The sequence below is a fragment of the Leopardus geoffroyi genome, chromosome D2 (genome assembly GCF_018350155.1).
Source record: "Leopardus geoffroyi isolate Oge1 chromosome D2, O.geoffroyi_Oge1_pat1.0, whole genome shotgun sequence".
Lineage (NCBI taxonomy): Eukaryota > Metazoa > Chordata > Mammalia > Carnivora > Felidae > Leopardus > Leopardus geoffroyi.
The window spans coordinates 5,001,823-5,008,982 of NC_059334.1; positions in this window are offsets into that span (position 1 = coordinate 5,001,823).

Sequence of the window (7,160 nt, forward strand, 5' to 3'; positions counted from 1 at the left end):
TTAACATTTTTAATATTTTTGCTGTATGTATTCTTTCTCTCCATACATGCACATTATATATACATTACATATAGCGTAAAATATATGTATTCTATATTCTAATTTATATCCTATACAGGCCATTATGCATATGTTACGTGTTATATATCTATTTAAATTATATAGAAATAGTTGTATCTCTGTAGTATATAGAGCTATATAATGCATGCATATGATTTTTCTGATTCATGATAATACGTTGTATGTTTCTTCATTTCCTAATACTTCAGTGTGTATTCTCTAAGAAAATGATTTTTTGTAATGAGAGCCCAGCTATTAACTCCAAAATTTAGCATGAATGCAGTAACTTTTAAAATCGAACCGTTCATACACTGTCCAGTTTTGTCAGTTTTTCCAATAATGCACAGTAACCCCCTCTTATGGGGGGGGGGGCACGTTCCAAGACCCCAGGGGAGGCCTGAAACCTGGAACGGCGCCCACCCCCACATACCCGGTTCTCTCCTGTGCATACGCGCCCAGGATGAAGTTCGATTTATAAATGAGGCACCCTACAAGAGTAACAGCAACGGCCCATGATAAGACAGACTACCTGGAACGACAGAACGTAATGAGCCTATGGGAAGGTGCCCGCTCACCCTTCTCGCTACAGCTGCGGGAGCGGAGAAAATGCGCGCCTCGGTGCCGAAAGTGTGGACTGCGCAGGCGCGGGCGTGCAGCCCTAGCTCAGGCTCGCACCGCCTCTGACCTGCGGGCCGGGGAGGATCATCTGCTTCCGGTCCGAGGTAACTGACAGGGCGGAAGCGGAACTGCAGACCATGGGAGATCACGCCCTACAGGAGCCTCGCCCTACGCTCCAGCTGAGGCTTGTATGTGACGTTTAGTTGTCCTGACCTCTTGTTTCCTTTAATCAGATGGGGTTGCTCCGCTTTATTTCTTCTTCTCCACCCCCCCCTTTTTTTTAATTTATGACTTGGCATTTTTGAAGAACACAGACCAGTCATTTTATATTTCCTTCCCTTGGGGTGTTTCTGATGTTTTCTCACGATAAGATTCAGTTTATGTATCCCTGCAGGACAAATCATAGGTCATGATAATTCCCCGGTTACCACAGTTGGAGGGTACGAGGCCCATCACCTCCTGGATGGTGGTATTCATTTCTGTCACCTAGTTACAGTGTGGTTCTGTTTCTCCACTGTATAGTTATTAATTTCCCCCTTTGCAACTACTCATTAGTCTCTGCAGGGGGAAATGTGGTGACCATAGTGTATGTCCTGCTTCTCATCAATCTTTTTCTCTGTGGATTTACGGGGCGCCTGGGTGGCGCAGTCGGTTAAGCGTCCGACTTCAGCCCGGTCACGATCTCGCGGTCCGGGAGTTCGAGCCCCGCGTCAGGCTCTGGGCTGATGGCTCAGAGCCTGGAGCCTGTTTCCGATTCTGTGTCTCCCTCTCTCTCTGCCCCTCCCCCGTTCATGCTCTGTCTCTCTCTGTCCCAAAAATAAATAAACATTGAAAAAAAAAATTAATATCCATTGATGATTCGTGCCTAAGAGAATCTACACTGTAAAGGAAAATGGCAATTTTTAACCACTGCACCTTCAACAAATTGGTTAATGTTTTACAAAAAAATAAAAGCTTGTCTTCCCCCTGTTTTTCTTTTTTTAATTTTTTTTAATGTTTATTCATTTTTGGGAGATAGAATGTGAGCAGGGGAGGAGCAGAGAGAGAGAGGGAGACACAGAATCCAAAGCAGGCTCCAGGCTCCGAGCTATCAGCACAGAGCCCGACACAGGGCTTGAACTCACAGACCTCAAGATCATGACCTGAGCTGAAGTCTGACACTTAACTGACTGAACCACCCAGGTGCCCCTCCCTATTTTTCTAATTATCTATCGAGCTATTTATTTATAGACCTAGGAATTTCCATTATTTTCCAATGAGTTATAAGTTCTTTTTTTTCAAATGTTTGTTTATTTATTTTGAGAGAGACAAAAAGAGCAGGCGAGGGGCAGAGAGAAAGAAAGACAGAACCCCAGGAAGTCTCTGTTTGAGCCCGACATGATGCTTGAACTCAGGAACCATGAGATCATGGCCTGAGAATCAAGAGTTGGACGCTTAACCGACTGAGCCATTTGGAAGTTACTAAGAATAAATCTTAGAAGTTCTCTTCACAAGAAAAAATCCTCATAACTATGTACGGTGGTGGATGTTAACTAGACATTGTGGTGATCATTTCATAGTATATAGAGGTGTGAGACCATTGTACTTCTGAAAACTAAAATGTTTCATGTCAATTATATTTCAAAAATTAAAAATATATGAGCTTTTAGCCTATAAACATGAATACAGAAGTTGTTTTATTTCTTCATAAGAATCAACAGAGTAGTCGCGGTCCGTGAGTTCGAGCCCTGCGTCAGGCTCTGGGCTGATGGCTCAGAGCCTGGAGCCTGTTTCCGATTCTGTGTTTCCCTCTCTCTCTGCCCCTCCCCCGTTCATGCTCTGTCTCTCTCTGTCCCAAAGATAAATAAACGTTGAAAAAAAAATTTAAAAAAAAGAATCAACAGAGTAGTTCTAAGGAATAAAGCACGTCATATTATTTACCTTAAAGACTTTGTGCAAATCACCATTTCAGTTACATGATGGCTAATGAACTCTGGACCATCTTTGTTTTTAAAACGATTTTAGGTTCTTTGGGAAAAACATAAAATATCTCCCTTCCAAATAGTGTACTTCTGGTGTCTTGTAAACATTTGCACATGTTAGATTTAAATGTTACCAAATCAGAGTGTTGAATCAGGGCTTTAGATACATAATTTACAGGCAACTTTCTGGAAACATACTTGCTGGGTTAACACCCAACCCTGTAGCCTGACGATACAGAGTCATGACACCTTGAATCAGGCTACGAACCAGGCATTATCAGGCGTCAGTTGCACAAAAGAAAAAAAGAAGAACTTCTCATTGGAGGTTTCCCCTAGAGGAAAAAAAAAAAAAAATGAAAATAAATAATAATTTGCAGACAACTAGAAGTGAATCACTATAAGGAATTTCATTTTTTAAGTGTTTATTTTTGAGAGAGAGCACAAAAAAGGGAGGGGCAGATAAAGGAGAAGAGAGGGTCTGAAGGGACTCCACGCTCTCAGCAAAGAGCCTGAAGCCGAGCTCAAACTCAGGAACTGAACCGTGAGATCATGACCTGAGCCAAGTCAGACGCTCAACCGACTGAGCCACCGAGGTGACCCACTAAAAGGATTTTGAAATGAAACCTGCTAATTGTCATAAAATTATAAAAGTTGCCCGAAAAGCTATAAAAGTAATAGGCGTGCATATATCAAAAAGGATAATTGCACGGACATAGACAACAACTGATCTATACCTGCATGTCCGCAAGACAGGAGAAATTTCCATGAGGGCCAAGCCCAGGAAGAGCACTACTGTCTGGGTTATAATTCACAGAGTCAGCGTGACTGAGAGACAGGAAGTGGGTAGAAAAGAAACTGGCGCTTGGGTAGAGTTAACAGGGTACCGCACGGTGTGGCACATCACGCGTCAGTGAGCGTCAAGGCCGTCCTTTGAAAGGCAGGTGCTTCCCGCGCTGAGCCAAGAATCCAGCCCAGTTCATTCACCCACCGAAGAAAACCTACTTTAATTTCGTTCTCCCCCCCCACCATCTCCACTTTCCAGTCGCTCACAAAGATTCTGACTGCAATCACTGCACACGAAACATCCCCGGTGTCAGAGACGATAGCGTGGCAAACCAAAGGATCATGACCTCTTTCCGCAGGCTTCCTGCTGGATGGAAGCAGGCGGGAGGCATGGATGACGTGGAGAGAAGGCCTCGTTTGAAAACATTAATCTTCGGTAATTAGTAACAGGAAGGAAATGCAACCAACACATGAAAGTTAAATTCGCTTCTGCGAAAACAACCGATTGCTAAAGATGATGGGATCTGACAAGGCACCGTCGAAAATAAAACAACGAAAAATGGGAGACCGGAAATTCGAACAGTTGTCCCGTCAACCTCGTATGAAACAGTCTGCATCAGGAGGGCCGTGAGGGGCCCTTCAGACAACAGGTGTGTGTGTTGTGTGTACGAGGGTTTGTGTCTCAGTCAAAACACTTCATAAAATGAGTTAAGGAGAGAAAAGTAATGGTACCTGGGCCCAGGTGACTGCTCCTTTTAAATGTTTCCCATCAACTTCCTTTCCTTGTTCCCAGTGCTCTTTTCGAAATCTATCTCCACACATCACAAAGGGCCCGCGTATTTCTCTCAGATTTCATTTCTGTCCGTTTCGCCAGCGCACCTTCTGTGTCCAACTGAACCTGTTACAAAAAGAAAACTGAAGGCTGAATACCACATTATTAAAAGAGCCTTAAACAATACACCCTTGAAAAGCAGCCCCTTCAAAATGTGAAAACGTAGGTACCCAGGAAGATAAAACCATCGGCTACGAAATTTGCATTTTAAAAAGCCAAATTCAAAATGTGTCAGATTTAACAAACTCACTGCCAGGGGACCCATTTCGGAGATAAAAGATAAAAGGCCAGCAATCCACTTTACCCCCAGCAGCTCAATGAAAGTCCTATGATTCCTATTGCTTCATCAGGTAACTACAAAGTCGTTTCCTCCCAGTGAATTTCTTTCTCCCCCCCCCCCCCCCCCCCCCCCCCCGCCCCACCGTGGACTCTAAAACTATCTGACTGTGGAATGGAGTGAGAAAAACCGGTTCGAGAAAGAACTTACTTATGCTGCCATCTACTATGCGGAGTAAGGCCCAAATTCAAACATCCATAAAGGGAGCCTTTGGGAGAGCCCTGGGGAATTTGCCTCTTCTCCTGACTCCGAGTTCTTTGCCAAATTCTCCCTTCTCATTATCTGTTTCAGTTTACAAGCCGATTATCCGAGTGCTTCAAATTTATTTGTGTCTGAGTGTGTTTAACGTGCTGAGCTACGTTATAATACGGAATTCCGAATGATGCTTCTAATGATGTTTCTGGCAAGCGTTATGCTTGCGGATCACTTTAATTATTTCACTGTCCATGAGTTGCTTGGCGAACTTCTCTCTTGTAGGGAAGCTTCTGAAGTCCTTGCTAAGGTATTGACTAAAATCGTGGGCCAGAGGGCCCCCTTGTTCCTTTTGACAAGATGAGATCCGCGTTCAAACAACAGATGTGGTGTCCAAAGTTCGCATCCGTGGAGCCAGCCTCGGAGACAGATGGGACAGCTGTAAACAGGCCTGCAAATTGCTTTGGCGAGCACAGCTTTACTTTGAAGATTTCACTGAATCTTTTTTGACTTGTAAGCCACTCATGGCACAAGAAAGCGAGTTTACCTTGCAAACCTTAACCAGATACTAGCTACAATGAAGGAATCTCAACAAATTTAGATGCGTGGTTCAGATAATTCCCTTGGAAGTTCAGATAATTGCCCAAAGCTTATTTAAATCTATGGAAAGACTTTACCCTCTCCTCCAGCTCAGCTCATCTTTTCTCCTTTCTTCCATAATCCTCCCCACCCCTCTCTGATCTTTTTGTCATTCTCCAGATCACCCTACTTTAAATCTCCTGGTTTTATCCTGAATTTCCACCTCACTTTTGAAAAGACCCCCCTGTGCTGGCACATTCCTGCAGTAAGAAAGTAATGGCTTTCCTTGTCAGGCATCTCTTAGCCATCCAGTGTTTTCAAGAGTTCAGATCCTTGGAAAGTTTGCTAGTAGGTTTCTAGAGAGGAAAAAAAAAAAAAAAAAAGCTTCTTAAACAAGATTCTAATGAAAAGGTGTGAGTCAAGAGTGCCTACCTTCCAAATGTTGTTACGAAAAGAGAAATATATTGTCTGGCCGGTGGAAACATTCACAACTATCTGTAAATCCAAGACATTTGTCTTGGCCCTGTTTCAAAATGTCAAATGAGTAACTGTGAATAATGTTCAGGATTCACATTCAAATAATTCACATTAGAATACAATATTCCTCACATTTAACTTTCTGATATATCTTACAACCGGTGGGGGGGGGGGGGGGTGTTGGCAAAACTCTTTGATCTTCGCGTTCAAAAACAGTCACCAAAGCCTCGGAAAACACAGCAGATAAGAGTCTTACCTTTCTGATAAAAGGAAACACATTTTAATCAGATTCTGTAACTGTCTTTCTTGATAAAGGTGGTTGAACTGTCCTCCTGAAGAATTAGCGAAGTCCCTGGGATTTGGATCCAGATAATGCAGTCTGTTTGGCAATCAGCAAACTGCTCACCATGAAGCCTGTAAGGGCATTTATATGTGATATTATTCAGTCAAAAAATGCTGATGGAGGATCAATTAAAAGTAAATCAAACCCTCTCTTCAAAGGACGTCTAACCCCATAATTAATGGGGATAAAGCATTATCAGGAACGCAAAGTAGAAAGCAGCACGGATGCCACCGAGGGGACCGAATCGGAGCCCGTGGACGTACAAAGAAGCACCAGAGAAGGTTTCTCAGGGGTGGTGCCCTGAAGCTTGATTTTGAAGTTTATTACTCTTTCTTTTTAAGTAATCTCTGCACCCATCGCGGGACTCGAACTCATGACCCCCACATCAAGAGTTTCATACCCTTCCATCTGAGCCAGCCAGGTGCCCCTGAAACTGGATTTTGAATGAATGGGCAGGATTTAGGAATATGTAGGGAGAATAATACTGTAAGACTAAGTAACCAGCTTGAATGGGACAACACAACACATGCTAAAAATGAAGTAATTTAGGTTAATAGACATATAGAATAATGGGAAGAAGATAGTGACAGATCACACTGGGTGTGAGTAAATTGGGATGAACCCCTGATTTGAGGATGGGAGAGCTTTAATGGCAGGCAAGAAAGAATGGACTGGGGGAGGAGGCAGATGGAACCATCAAAACCTTATTATGAGAGTACAGTAATCTTCAACAAATGGGGAAAGGATAGTCTTTTCAACAAACATACCAGGGACAATTGGATATGTATGTGCAAAAAGATGAATTTAAATCTCGACCTCACAAAATTCAGCACAAAATGGATCACAGAGCTTTATTTAAGGGCTAAAAATGTAAAGCTTTTGGAAGAAAACAGGAGAAAAAAATTCATAACTTTAGGTCTAAGTGTTCTTAGGATGCAAAAGGTAGGGTACCTAAATGAAAGATATCAACAAGCTGAA